The sequence below is a fragment of the Camellia sinensis genome, chromosome 2, assembly GCF_055761805.1.
Source record: "Camellia sinensis isolate YWXY chromosome 2, ASM5576180v1, whole genome shotgun sequence".
In the NCBI taxonomy this organism is placed as follows: domain Eukaryota; kingdom Viridiplantae; phylum Streptophyta; class Magnoliopsida; order Ericales; family Theaceae; genus Camellia; species Camellia sinensis.
In genome coordinates, this window is record NC_138962.1 from 178,970,286 (window position 1) to 178,985,698 (window position 15,413).

Genomic DNA, 15,413 nt, shown 5'->3' on the forward strand with positions numbered 1-15,413 from the left:
AAAAGAAAAAAAAAAAAACACCCAAATAAAAATTTTACACGCCAAACACCAAAAAAAAAATTAAATAAAAAAAAAAAAAAATCAAAACCCCAACTCTTGAGCCCTAATATCAATCTAAAAAAAACCATACCCTTCCATATACTAGTATCTCTGTAGTGTCTCTCTCTTCGTCACTTTACTCTGTAATGCTCTGTTTCTTCTCCACCCCACAGCTTTTCACTGTTGCCTTTGCGCCACCGTGAACACCAGTGAGCCACCTGCATCGTCTTCACCTCCGTGCTTCTGCTATCAGGGCCGCTACTTTTGCCAAAGTTGAAACCACATCAGGTATCTTGCAATCTCCATCTCTCTCTCTCTCTCTCTCAAACAATCTGCCTCTCAATCTCAATCTCTTTCTCTCTTTCTCTCCTTTTGTGTTTTGTGTTTGTTTGTTTGTTTGTTTTTTTTTTTTTTTCCAATTGGTAGTTTTTCCAGATGGATGATTACGAAATTTATTCTGAGATTGAAGAATAAGGATAGCAAATTTATGCATGTGTCTTCCTTCAAGGATAACCAGCTTCTTTCCCCCCTGGTTATTTTGGTAATTACTAGAAATTGATTTCCTGTTTGGTTCAAATTTAATACTGTAGTTTCAGTCTCATTAATGGTCTTCTTTTGCTTTACTTAAATGGCTACTGTTATTGTGATTGCTCAAGGCATCATGGACAGGAAGGTATGAAGCTCATTTGTGGGACAAGAATTGCTGGAATGAATCACAAAACAAGAAAGGAAGACAAGGTTCAATATCACTTCTCTCCTCATATTATGTATATATATATATTTCTTCATAGACATATCTTTATAGCAATTTTATCGATTTCTTTCTGCTTATTGCATTGTTGGTGCTGGTTTTGTGGAATCCTAATGAAATGATGCAGTCTATCTTGGTATGTTCCAATTTATATAGTTCCTTTTTTTTTTTTTTGTAATTATTTCTAGGAATATGGTCACTTAGTGGCTCTTATTTTATTTTGGTGTTGGTAATTCAGGTGCCTATGATGATGAAGAAGCTGCTGCTCAAAGACAAACAGCCTCTCTACTGGTGGTTTGAATGCGATGACGTGACTATGTAGTTTCTAACAAGCTTGTGTTAATTAGATTAAATGGAATTAAATCACAAGCTATCTGCAGTTTCTGTACTAAATTGAGTGATACTGTCTCAAGTGAAATAGGAAAAGCATATGAAAAACAACGTAAGTGGTGCATCTTTTAACTTGTGGTTTCCTAGGTTTTTTTAGGATTCTCATTTATGGCAGTAAATTTTATAGGTTGGTATGGTTATAAAACCTTTGTTGTTATTATTGTGCATAAAATTTGTTATTAGGTGATCTATCATGCTATCTTAGGTTCCCATCCTGCCACATGATAACTTAAAAGTTGTGTTGAGTTTTGATTGATGGTTGAGATTTTGATGAGACTACTGCCAGTTATATGTTAGTATTACATGCACTGGATTCTATCTTGAATAACGGAAGCTAAAATTATTGCAATTCGTATGTTGAATGGAGCCCACAAATTCTACTCCCAGGATTGATTTTTGGTCCAGTTGAGGACGGTGATTTGTGTCAAATGCTTTAAATGGTTGAGATTTATCCTAGGAAGCATGAGTAGCATCAATCTATCCTAAAGTATGCTATTTGCACCTCAAGTTAGTGGAAACTGTGTGTTTTGAATTTTGGAGTCATCGACATGATACTTGATTTACTGTGGATGCATTCTCCAGGTTATATTCTGGTTCTGTGAGTTTCTCAGTTAAAATTTATCTGTGTATCCCAGGAGCCTTTCAAGTTTTCTTTGTCAATTCCGTCATGGTATCCAAGCATTAATGACCTCCTACAAAATGTTCAATGAAATAAATATATATGGTGTGCATGCTTTAAAATTGCCGCTTTTAATGCAGGTATCTAGTCACGAGTCACGACATTTAAGATAGTTCCAAGTGGAACCGAAGGAGCTGTTAGTGTTGAGGGAACCGTTGCTGGACTTTTAGCATCAATTCTCCTTTCTTTCGTTGGTTATCTGATGGGTGAGGTATAATAAATTCTCTTTGTTTTTACAATTCTAAATATTCGACTTTCATTCCCCCCACATTCTTTCAATCTTTTTCTCTTTTTTCACTTTGCTTGTCTCCTTTATGAACAAAACTTAAAACAGCATTAAGATGGTCAGAACTTTTATTCTGCTTGTCTGTTTTTTTTAAGCTTTGTGTCATTAGAATCTTTCAACAGGCACTTTTATGTTTACATCTTCATAAGATATCTGACCAAATCTGTATTTTTCCTTCTCTTGAAAAAATAATTGGAAAACAGATAAATGGACCCGAGGCTGTGATTTGTGTTGTAGCTTCCTAGATTGCTAATCTTGGTGAAAGCGTGATAGGTGCTTCCCTCCAAGAGATAGAAGGATTCTGATGGGTAGGTGACCAACACAAATTATCATTTCAATTCTTTACATTTTATTGCGTCATCATATGTTTTTTAAATTTTTACACAACTCAGATTCAACTGAATGAAGACTATAAACTACTAGGGATTAGTTTAATGAATCCTTTAACACCATTTTACTCAGTCTACAATCACTTTCTTGACCTTTGAGATTATGAACGTTTTACTCTAGTGTACATTAGTTGTGTACCTATCGCAAGCTCCCTTTTCTTAGGCATTTGAACCTTCGTATGAAAGATGAGGCTCTAACTTGTAACTATGTTGAGTTTTTGTTTGAGATAGCGAGTTGGTTGAGAAAGCAACTTTAGAATGGGCATTGGAAAATTTATTTATTTTTTTGGATGGGGAGGAACCCATGGTTTAGCAAACCTTGATGGAACCTCTAATCTACCATAAACCTCCCTCAGTCACCATAATCTCCACAGACCATGCACTTCAGTTAAGTCATAGGGCTTATGCCCTATTGTAGGTGGCTCCATGACTTGAATAGGGGACCTTGGGCCTTTGGTGTCTCCCAAAGCCTAACCTGTCGAGCTAACCATTGGGGTTGGAATTGGGAAAACCACTTCCTTCTTCAAACCAATATTTTTAGTGTCACGCTTAGTTTTTTTGGAGTAAAGAGAATACTGTGAAGACAGATTGCTACTCTGGATTTTAGGAGTTGAGAAAGGCTTGTTGCCACAAGTGCATTATACCTGCTACTATCTGAACAGATGCATGCATTGGCTTATTCCACACTAGCTGTTCCCTTCAAACATCTAATCTACACATTAGGCATACTTCAAATGGAACAGTTAACATCAGACAGTCATGGCCCGATAAGGGCAGGCCAAGTACAGTATGGATTGGTGATTAGCATTACACATACTTCATCTGGCCTATTTTTTTTTTAGGTTACCTTATGTCTGGTATTCTCCACTTCTGCAATTGTTTGTTGATTTTGAACAGTTAAGGATGCACTGCAGTGTTGTTTGATGCGACTATAATTGGTATAGTTTGGAGGTAATATTGGGCTACCCACATTTCAATGCATTAGTTAGGTGGAGATTCAAAATTGTGTTGTGCTTTATTAGGGTGGAAGACCACGTGTTGTAGACTTCGTTCATGGTTCTGATGGATTAGGGAACATTTCCTTACCTCCTCCAAAATCCAAGAAAATTGAGAAGACGGCATCAGAATTTTTGGTGGATATGGTTTCTAAATATCCTGGTGAAGTATCCATACTTGCGCTGGGACCATTGACGAATTTTGCTTCAGTAAGTTTTAATGTCTTTCCTTTCTGTTCACTCTCACAATAATGACATCTTCAAATTTTTCGGGTGTGTACCCTTTACACTCAAGAAGCATGCGTTTGTTTGATCAGGCAATGAAAAGGGACTCATCCTTTGCAAGCAAGGTTAAGAGAGTAGTTATTCTTGGTGGATCTTTCTTTGCATTGGGGAATGTCAATCCTGCTGCTGAAGCAAATGTAAGTGATTACCACCCCTACAATACGTTCTCCTATTCCATATGGTATGAAACAGAACATGCCTTATTTTATCATACAGTTCTCTCAGATGTATTGAATCTTTTAAGATTTGGAAGTGTAGACAACTTGAACACCTATTGGGCACGTTCCATCTCATTAAATAAATTTGTTCAAAGCCATAACTGTTAGTTTCAGTGGCAGTCTCGTAATCTCTCTTGGGAGGGAGTATTTTATAGAAGTTGGAGTTAGAGCTATCCTAGGCAAAAATTAGAGCTAAGTGCTAACTTTATAATTGTTATTATGAAGTAATCAAATCAGTTTAATTCATGCAGGTATGAGCCACTATCTTATTTTCTTGGGGGGGGAGTATTTTATCCATGCTTATGATCTGACATGTGCTCTTTCTACTGTTGTTTCAAGTTTGGTTGCTCTAAGAAGGGAAGCTTTTGAAGACGAAATCCAAGCTACTATGAATTTTCTAATATAAAGATATGGAGGGCACAAGTCGAGTGTTGATACAATTGAATCAACCCATGATGGTGCACTCGTAAGAAGATATTTGGGTAAATTTTGTACCGTTTAGAACTTAAAGATAGTTTTTTTTTTTTTTTTTTGGGGGGGGGGGGGGGGGAATGATTTAGAACTTTTTGGATGGTTTTGAAGTTAAGAACAATTTTTGATGTTTAGAAAACATAGTTTTTGGATGATTTGTAATGTATAGACAATTTTTGGATGTTTGAAACTTATAAATAGTTTTTTTGATGTTTGAAATAATATTTTGGTAGTTGATTGATACTTATATATATATATATATATTTGTGAAACTTATTTGTGATGTTTTTTTAGATTGTATAGAACAGGTGAAATAGAACCTGTTGAATTAAAAAAAAAAAAAAAAAACTAAACATATTCTACGATGGGCAGAATAGGCCGTTGTGTTAATTATTTGATGACTAGCAATGAGCGTTGTGATTTGTCTCTTGAATTAATAGCATGCAAAAGTAGTCGTAGAAAAATTAAACATGACGTATAGGATGCATTGTTAAAAGTTTTAACGGCATGCTATGGCATGTCGTTGAAAGTGAATGACTTTCCATGACTAGTCATAATATGACGTACCTTGTGCGTCGTAGAAATCGTATCCACGGCGTGCATTTGGCGCCATAAAAACCCTTTTTTGGCGCCATAATCCTTCAAAACAATAATTGTCCTTCTCACCAAATAATTTCATTAATCATATCATTTTCACTATAATGATCAATTATCTAACCTAATGTCATATCCTATTATCACTCAGATACCCTTTTATATATTAAGTATATATTTTTTACACATGTACCAGAAGTCACAAGCGGAAAATTTCCTCCATTTGGTAGGTACTAAGAGAAAATAAGCTTAAAAAGCAACCATTGAATTATATATTACAAGTTTACAAAATTGTTACATGGATCAAGTAATTCAAACTCTTATACGAAACCTTAAAATTATCACATGGATCAAGCAACCATCAATTCATTATATGAAACAGTACAACAAAGAACTGCAATTCAAGTGAAGCCTTGCCATTACAATTAAAGCAAACTAACACCATAACAAAACCACATAAATTAAAAGCAAGAAAAAACTCAAAGCCAAACACTAGAAGCTTTAGGGGACGCAACAAAAGCTACATCAAACAACATCTGCAAAACACAAGAAACTAGAATTTCTAAATGTTTTGACTCAAACTAGCATGAGCTCATCTCCCGGAAATTTGACACTTATTCAAGGCTTGAAAGGTATCAGAAGCAACATCCTGTATCTTCAACAACATCCATTAATTCTGACTCTGTCTTCTTTGTCATTCAATTGTTGAGATGCATTTTTCTCCAACATTTTTGTTGCACCCGAGTGCTTAAGTAGAAGCCAGACGTGTGAGAAACTGTCCACCATGCCTAAGCTCTTGAACATGGTGATTCACCGAGCAGCAGCTCGCAGCATAGCACAACATCTCTACCCATATATTACTCATGATCTCCCATTTGTCCTGCGTCTCCATTAAATTGTGCTTCTTCAAAAAATTTCTCCACATTAGGATAAGCTTGCTTAAAATTTTCACTGTTGTTACAGAAAGGTAAAGTAGGACAAAAAAGCAAAAGATGCATCATGTAATATGACAATATTTTGGTTGTTTCCACTTTGTTTGGGACTGACTTTGAACTTTCTGGTTCTGAACGATAGTAAATGTCTGTAGCAACGTGCCAAATGGCAATACTTTTGCCAAATTCTAGCTTGATACTCCAATTAGCATCCAATCCATATTTTTCAAGGGTCCACTCACCTCTTTTAATGGTATAAGCCTGTGGACTTTCAACTTCCAAATCTTTCTGTGATATCTTACCAAGCTGACAGATGATAAGTTCTTTGATACTAAGGTCGACTCTATGCGATGGTAGGCTGAACTTTGTCGGTTTATATTTGTTGCAAAAGTTTTACCGAAATTGTCCCATAACCTCAGACCATCTTTTGTTTTTAGTGATCACAAATTCGTGAAGATGAAAAACTGGAGTGACCAACTCCCTTGGGTAATGCTTACATGCCCAAACAATTGCCCAATCTGAACCAAGTTGCACAAGAGCTCCACCTATTTCTAAACAAATGGCTCAAACTAGCAAAATTATGGTTATCGGAAGATCACCTTTCAAATGCCCATCAGGCTTTTTAACTAAGAAAAAGCCCACCAACACAGTGACAATGCAAGAGATGCAAATGAGTCTGAGAATGCTTTCACATACTGTAAAAATTGTGCCTACCTTACTGAAGAGCATGTCATACATCAACTCCAACTCAATCTCAATCAACTTGTAAGTATTGTGAGCAGCATTATCTTTCTTCATCAATTCACAATTTTTTTTTGTCAATTCACTACAAGAAAATTAGGCCATAACAACGTTTTTGCTATGGCGTTTTTTCAAAAAATGTTGTTTCAAAAATACTTTACAAGCAACTCATTTTGAAAAACGCATGCTACTTGAACCAACATATTTTCCCTTTCAAGGCCCACGTGTTTTTCATTTTTTCATTTCTCTCAGTTAGTCCTGAGATAGATCTAGGGTTCTGTCTCTTCATCACTCTTCCCTTTCTTATGGTGAAAGTTCACTAGATCGAGCATCGTAGGCTCCGATTTATGATTTCTCTATCCGACTCTCTCCATCTTGGCTCAAAGCTCTCGATCAGTCCGATTTGAAGATTAATTTTGTGAGTCTCATTCTCTAATTTTTTGATTTTGTTTATATACGAACATAGATCTGTATCTACGATCTTAGATCTGTATCTACGATCTTAGATCTGTGTGATATATATATATATATATACTAATTTATGTTAAAGAGAACACAGATCGATCAATCGATCGATTGATTTTTAGTCTATTGATCGATATCGCACACTCTCTCTCTTTGGATTTGATCGATTGATTGCTTTCTTTTAGATCTGTAAGTTTTAGTCCCTATGCGCATATTAACATCCTCAAATGCTTAGTAGTGTATATTTAGGATCTCTCCCTGTAAGTTTTCATTCAGATCTCTCTCTTTAAGTTTTGGTTCAGATCTGTAATTATTTAGGATTTTTTTTTTATGTTTTTGATTAGTAGTATATGTTAATGTTAATGTTTTTGAATTGTTTTTTTGTTGGGTTGTGGATTCAAATACGCTACCTTCTTTGATTTCTGACTAAAATTTTGAATGGTTTGTATCGTTCTCTAAATCTCTCCCAGTATGTAAATCTCTATCATTCGATCCAAATCTTGGTCCTAGGATTTGATTTTGTTCATTGTTGTGTGTCAAGTACTGAGTCGATTGAATTATGTTGAGATCTTTAACATTTGAAACTTCAATTTTTTCTTAGTAACCAAGCAGTGCTTTTGTTTACTTTTCTATGTAATTTTCTTTGTTATTTCATAGCTGTCTAATCAATTGTTAGTATGAGGTTGTAGATCAAGCTTCAAAAAAAATCCCAAGTTTATATTTTTCTCACTTATCTATGTCTTTTGATCCTCTTGAATTCTGGTTATTGTGTGTGTTTCTTATTCAAAGATGCCTATGAAGTTCTTTGAAAGTACAGATTGGATCCAAAACCTGGCTGTTTGATTTATATGTTATGAAATTCCTTTAAATGGTAATTGGTTATAGAGATTTGGAATTGAGTGCTGTTCCTGGGATTTTGTAGTCCTTGGGAGTTGAGGCTTACACATCATGGCAAGGATTACACCTCAAGCTCTGCTACAACAAAGCAAGAAGAAGAAGGGTCCAAGTCGTATCGGTGCCACTACAGTTATTTTATACAGCTTAATTATAGTTGTGATGGTGTTTTTCCCGTTTTCTATTTATATTGGACTCAGGTTTGTTGGAATCTTCTTTGATGAATTAGTACTTGTTATTTTGATAAAGTGGGATTTAGAGGGACTAGCATGACACCTTGTATCTTGTTAACCAAATTTAATTTTTAGTTTGATTGTTAATTCATATGTTTTGAATCTTGTGGGTTTGGTGAAAGACCTGTATCGCTTTTCTTGGAATGATTTCTGAATTCTAAATTTAGCAACAACCCTTGTATTTAATAAGTGATAAAAAGAATTTTAATTTAATCCTGGACCTGGTGCTTTCAAATATTTCAGGTCTGTTGCAGTGGTATCTACATTTGTTTAGTATCAAAATAGAACCCACAGAAAATCCAACAATTGAATTGATGTTTCTTGTTGTGGCCGCTTTGGTTGCTGAAGCAGAGCTTGCAGAAGAAACTGAACAACTCCAAGAGGGTGTTGTGGAAAGTGGTGTTGTTGTTACCCCAACTAAGACCAAGAAAGGCAAAGCTGCATTGCCTCTAAAAAGTGACACAGTATGTGTAAACTCATTCCTTATTTCCCTTTCTCTTGAATTGTGGACACATTAGTGATTTAATTTATTGTGTTTCTTTGATTTTCCAATCTATTTTAATTGTGATTGTAAAATTTTTAGTTTCAAGAATCTTATACTTGAGTTGGGATAGATTGTGCTAATTAAGATCTACTTTAATTGGTATTTATTTTGTTTTTCTTGGATTGTGGATGTGTGTAGTGAATTACATATTGAATTTTGTTTGATTTCTGTTTATTTTGCAATTTTGGTTATAGGAAACCAATATGAGAGATTGAAACCATGTATTGTGGGTGTATTATAGTCATTTATTTACTTGTTTTTGCTTGAGTTTTATCTTAATGATGACTTATGCACTTCAATCCCTTAGAATCCTCCATTGTAGCATCTGAAAAAGACTGAATGTCATATTTTTGTTTCTTCATTTCTTCATCTGTTGATTATCTACAGACTTTGTCATAGTTGATGCTCATTTGAGAAGAATGCCTTTTATATAAACTGATCTCGAATATTAACAATAATTCTGCAATTTTCTCTGAATTCTCAAATTATTCAAAATGATTGAAAGACCTTGTGGTCATCGCCGTTGGCAGGCTTGAAAGGGAAAATGGGGTCGGGGCATGTGGGAAGTCACTCCAGAAATGGAGGCTTTGAAATTGGCGCCTTGTGCAATGGCAGCACAGGATGAGAAATCTGATGTCCCTGACAACATCTGCCAGCAGGTGAAGAAATTAGGGCAGAACCCTGCTGCCTTTGTGCTGTTATGCTTTCTGACACTGCCAAGTTTCTTTCAAATCTGTTAGTTTCGTTCAGACACCTGATTTCCACTCTGGTGAGTCTTCTTTGATTCCCTTCTTTTATGGATAAATAGTCATGGTTTTATGGATAAATAGTCATGGTTTTGGTTTAGGCATATCCAATGTAACCATGCTCAATAGAACTAGTAAACTATGTTTTCTAATTGTTTTGGTTAATCAGGGGACCTATGTTAAAAAATACATGAAAACCGAGAGAGCGCGCCCGTGTGTGTTTTTATTTTTTATTTTTAAAAGCAGGTTTTGGGAATGTGGGTCCTCTTGAATTTTGCTCTCTCTTCCCCCCGTGTCCATGTTTTATTTTGCACTTATTTGAGCTTGGGTACCTAACTTGTGTACCTTTGAAGATGTAGCAGTGTGTATACCATTAATTAATCTTCATCTTCTTTCTTAATGTTTTGCTTTTCCCTTCTAACATTTTTTTCTCTTTACCCAATCAAATCTCTAAATATCTTTCTTTTTGCCATAAGCAGATTCGGCGTGCCTTGCAAGTCCTACATTGAGGTTAGATCTTTTGCTTGGTTTATTTTATGCTTTGATTATCAAGTTTGTGTTTGCTTTTGGAAATGGACAGAAACTTGGAGTTTTCGTGTCCATGTTCTCCATATAGTTATTAGTTAGCAGTAATTTTTTTACGACTTGCACTCATGGTGGTGTGCCAGGATGGGATTGTTGTTCATGAACAACCTTTGTTTTATGAGGAGCCTGATGTGCATGAAAATATGCGTCTTGATGTAGACGATATGTCTTAAGAGGTAACACTAATAAATTGAAATAATCATTTACATGGCTCTTTTTTTTCCCTTGCCATTATTGAAGTTTGGCTCATAAATGATTGACTTTGGTAGGAGTTGTTGGCCCTGGAGGATCAAATTGGAAATGTGAGCACTGGATTGAGTGAGGAAGCTATTTTGGCAACTGTGAGGCGGCATTGTTATCTGTCAATGAAATTAGGACTTCCAGTGGAAGAGGAACCGTGCTGTATTTGTCAGGTAAGTGATACTTAAATTCTTTGTCTTGCAACTTATCTATTTGGGATCGGCTAAAAAAGTCACCTATTATCCCAATTTTTTTGGCTTTAGTGAATTTTTTTTAGATTCGTGTAAAAAAAAATTATTTTTATGTCTGACTAGTCTAGAGGGATCTAAAAAGAAGAAAAAAAAAATTGAAAAAATTAATCACCTTGTTTGGTTTTAATTGATTTTCTAAAAATTGAGTTTTTTATTTTTTTGTTTTTAGTGAATTTTTTTAATATTTTAAGCAAAATTTTTACTTTCTAGATGTACCTAACGTAGATACATCTAAAAAGTAAAAATACTTGTGAAAAATTATTTTAAAAATCAATAAATACACAATAATACGTAAATGTATTGAATTTTTATAGTATTTTTATTTTTGGTATTTAGTGAAATTTTTGAAGATTTTTTTTTTCCCCACAAATATTATACTTTTTAAGTGTATTTATTACCAAACTCCATTCAACTCACCATCTCTCCCCACACTCAGTTCTGGCAGTTGGGAGGAAGGGAGTTACCAATTCATGGGTTCTATTTTTTCTCAAGTTAAAGCTCCCTCTTAAACTGGATGCTTCCATTTATTGAATCAAATTGCAGGAGGATTATGTTGATGGAAAGGAGCTTGGTAAGCTGAATTGTGGGCATGAGTTTCGCTTCAATTGCATCAAACAATGGCTCGTGCAGAAGAATAACTGTCCCATTTGCAAAATGACTGCAGTGGTTGTTTGAGAGATGATCAGTTTCAGGGAGCTCTTATCCCAAATCAGAGATCATTTGCGAATCAGTTGTCCCTGTAAACTTCTCTGCAGTCCCTTTGCCATCTGAACTTAAACCATAGGCTTGCCGTTTCCTTTTGTTTGTTTCTTCTTTTTTTTCCTTTTCATTTCAGTCATGTGCAAGTTCAAATTTGAGCTAATATGTGTTCTTTTATATGAATTCTCGGCTAATTCTTTGTCTCTCTAGTTAAATTTTCCATCTCTGTTCCTAGTTAAATTCTCAATTAATTGGACTGTGTTATTAAAAAAAAAAAAAAAAATGATGTTTTTTTGGAAAACAAAAGTCACTAAATATGCGAGGCAAATATGAAAATGAAGAGATGTGGGGTTTGGAAAAATGCTACTAAATGATGTCATCATTATGTAGTGGTTGTTGAAGATTTTGTGATGTTTTTAAAAACGCCGCCTAATGTTTTTAGCGACGTTTTTGAAGCGTTCCTAAGCTATTGTGGCGGCTGTATCTATGACGAAAATTTTAAACGTCGTAAAAACCTATTACGGTGTTTTTGAAGGCTATAGCGGCATTTAAAAAACGCCACTAAAAGTCAATTTTCCTGCAGTCATTTGTTCACTTTGGACCTATCACACTCGTAATTGGAAATATGAGGATTTAAGGTAATAGGCTTGCAGCACTAGCTCCGCATTAGGTTGTGCACTACTTATTTTGCCAATTGTGTTTTCATCAATTCGAACAAAACCCACATACTTGTTCTTGGATATGGACTTGATTACCCACACTCTCTCTCCATACTTGATAAGTACAGGAAAGAGCATTAACAAGGCCAAAAGAGAGAACCTCAAGGTAGAAGTCCAAGTTAGAATTAGGATGTAACTTGTTCTTAGACTTTGTGTAAATAGTCCTATAGCGTGCCTCAACCACATTCGATTTTCTTCCAAGTGTAAGACAGTCATGGTACCTGGACCTCCAAGATAAAACAAGATTATTGGTGCCCATAAACCCCTCAATAGACTCATTGGACTGATATCATCGTCATTGGGCCATACTTACAGGTCTTGATGCATGGTATGGTTCTATCTTCTATGCTACAAAGATGGATGAGAAAAATAATTGAATAAAAATAATGCAATATGACCAATATCTTGTGGTATCACTGTCGCACTTAATATCTAATCATATTCAAGACATCTTTAAAGGGGGATTTGGTGATAGCCCCCTCACTATCTAATTTGTCTTTCAAAAGGACAAGAATTATATAAGTACTTTCAAAACCCCCTAATATTTTAAAACTTGTTTATTTTACTATATTACCCTCATATCTATCAGCTCTCCTATTAAGTCATCTTCACTATATATTTCAGAGTAAAATTTTACTCTGTATAAAAGTAAAATTTTACTTTGTATGAAAGTAAAATTTTACATTCTAAAACTAAAAGTAAAATTTTACTCTGTATGAAAGTAAAATTTTACATTCTGAAACTAAAAGTAAAATTTTACTCTGTATAAAAGTAAAATTTTACTCTGAATAAGCGTAAAATGTTACACTCTGAAACTAAAAGTAAAATTTTACTCTGAAAAACTAGTAAAATGTTAGACTCTACACAAAAGTAAAATTTTACTCTGTATAAAAGTAAAATTTTACTCTGAAAAATGAATAAAATGTTAGACTCTACACAAAAGTAAAATTTTACTCTGTACAAAAGTAAAATTTTACTCTGTATAAACGTAAAATTTTACTCTGAAAAATGAGTAAAATGTTAGACTCTACACAAAAGTAAAATTTTACTCTGGTTCTGTCAAATGAAAAAAACAGAGCAATAGAACCAGAGTAAAATTTTACTCTGGTTCTGTCAAATGAAATTAGATAAAAAATAACAAAAATAAATAAAAAACAAACAAACAAACAAAAACAAAACAAATTAATCAACAAATCAACATATTTAATTGAGAAGAAAAACTTCTAAAATTCGATCAACAATCACAAATCTCAATGAAAAGAATACATGTGTTCAACACTCATACACACAAATATATATATATATATATATACATATATTCAAAACTCAAATCTGTGTTTAAAAAAATATGTATAACCAAACAACTCCACCCGCACTCTTCTCCACGTGGTCATTGCGAACTCGATGGATCTTCAAATTGCAATAGAAGCTTCAAATTGAGTCTAATTTCGCTTCAAGATAGCAAACACAAGTCTGATTGCGATTCAGTTAACGAAGTCGATCTGCAAGTCGTTCGAACTTAGAGTTTGCAACCTTTAAGCCAGATGCAAACTGAAATCGCAATTCCAATTAGAACTTGAAATCCAAAGTTCTCATCGAAGTTGACTCAAAGAACAACGAGTCACAAGAGAGAACCCAAGGTCAGATCGCGAAGGACTCCAGTTTGTAATCGTGAGTTCCAGAAGCTTGAATTCGGGTTGATTGTCGAATCGGATCAATTTTGCGATGAAGTCCTTGGTTTCTTAACAGACGCAAATTAGATTAAAGCTTCAAACTAAGCTTCAATTCACATACACAGGTCAGATTGTGATTGCTTGAACAGGTCAGTGTTCTAGGTCAAAGATTGAATGAATCTTAGGCTTAGATGAACTCGATTTTGGCTGGCCAGAGTCATAGAGACCAAGAAGGTGGAGAGAGAGTGGGTGGAGAAGGTGGGAAGATTTAGTTGAGGGTATAATAGTCCAAAAAAATATTTAAATAATAAATTTTGTCCTTTATGCAAGATTTTATAATTATGAAGGGGTTTAGAAAATTTAATTTTTTTCTTAGTCCTTTTAACAATGAAAGGAAGGTAAAGGGGGTTTATAGCCAAATTTCTCATCTTTAAACCAATTATTAGCTTTTTCATATAGTTCCATAAAAGGCCAAGTATAAAAGGCCACTACAATATATAAGAGTTTTAACAATCAAATTTATGTTTCTTAAAGTGAAAATTTTATTATTAAAAAAAAATTGGAGACTAATTCTATTATCATAAGGATAGTTGCTAAAAGATCGTCTCAAAAAGTTTAAAAAATGACTTTATTGACAAAATTTTGAAAATGTCGATAATAAATTCACTTTTGGGGGACAAACTAGTTTGGTTACCTAAAAGGTTTATTTTTAAGACAAAAAATTTAGTTCCCAAATGATAGAGTTCATCATTAAATGTTCAATTTCGTTACTAAAAATATAACAATGACACTTTTGGTAACTAAAATATTTTGTATCTAAAAAATGATTTGATCCCTATATTTTTATCTTTAAAAACTTAATTTGTTATAATGACGTCTATCATATGCAAGTTATGTCTTAAAGTGGTGTTGGTTATGACTTGAATTGGTGGTGGGATCTATAAAATCAAAGTATTGTTAGCTTTGCATATATACAAACCAAATTATGGCCCAAAAAGATCTTGGGATTGTGCATGAAAATGACATAGAAGCCTACTCTTTAGACCCAGTGATATGCAAAAGGCATGATTGATTAATAATTAGAGGATATATGAGAGAGGAAGAGAGTTGCATTGGATATTCTAATAGACTGTCACATTGGTTGGTTGGTTTGGAGAGGTCGACTGAGACATCGTCTTTTTTACAAAGTGCTGGTGCTCTTAATGCTAATGCTAGTTCTCTTTGTCTATACTGTGAGGCTCATGAAGAAAATGTGTTACATGTAACGCTTCATTTTCAATTTGTGTGGAAAATCTGGGCTAATTTTCTATCATGGTGGGAAGTGCAATGGGTTGTTCTAGATTCCATTGAGGGGCTGCCGCAGTGGTGGAAAGGATTCAAGTTCAAAAACGTGGAAGACAAACTTTGGAAGACATTTCGATGTGCCATAATGTGGTCATTGTGGAAGGCAAGGAATGAACTCAAGTTCCAAGGCTCTACTGTTTCTAGGGAGGATTTGTAGGGGCCAATTAAAGTGAGGCTGGCTCTTTGGACAAAATATAAAGTTCTGAACTTCAACTACTTTGTTAATGATTTAGTTTTCAGATTTAGGTCC

General features: G+C 34.4%; 1 protein-coding gene across 1 annotated transcript in view; it reads left to right on the forward strand.

Moving 5' to 3' along the window:
* LOC114256870 (uridine nucleosidase 1) overlaps window positions 1-11,627 on the forward strand; it is a 240,550-nt gene extending 228,923 nt beyond the window's left edge. Inside the window, exons 11-14 of the mRNA XM_082907409.1 lie at window positions 10,132-10,162; window positions 10,321-10,413; window positions 10,507-10,650; window positions 11,165-11,627. The gene's annotated coding sequence lies outside the window, so the exon portion shown is untranslated. The remainder of the gene's footprint in view (window positions 1-10,131; window positions 10,163-10,320; window positions 10,414-10,506; window positions 10,651-11,164) is intronic.
* Window positions 11,628-15,413: the final 3,786 nt, after the last annotated feature.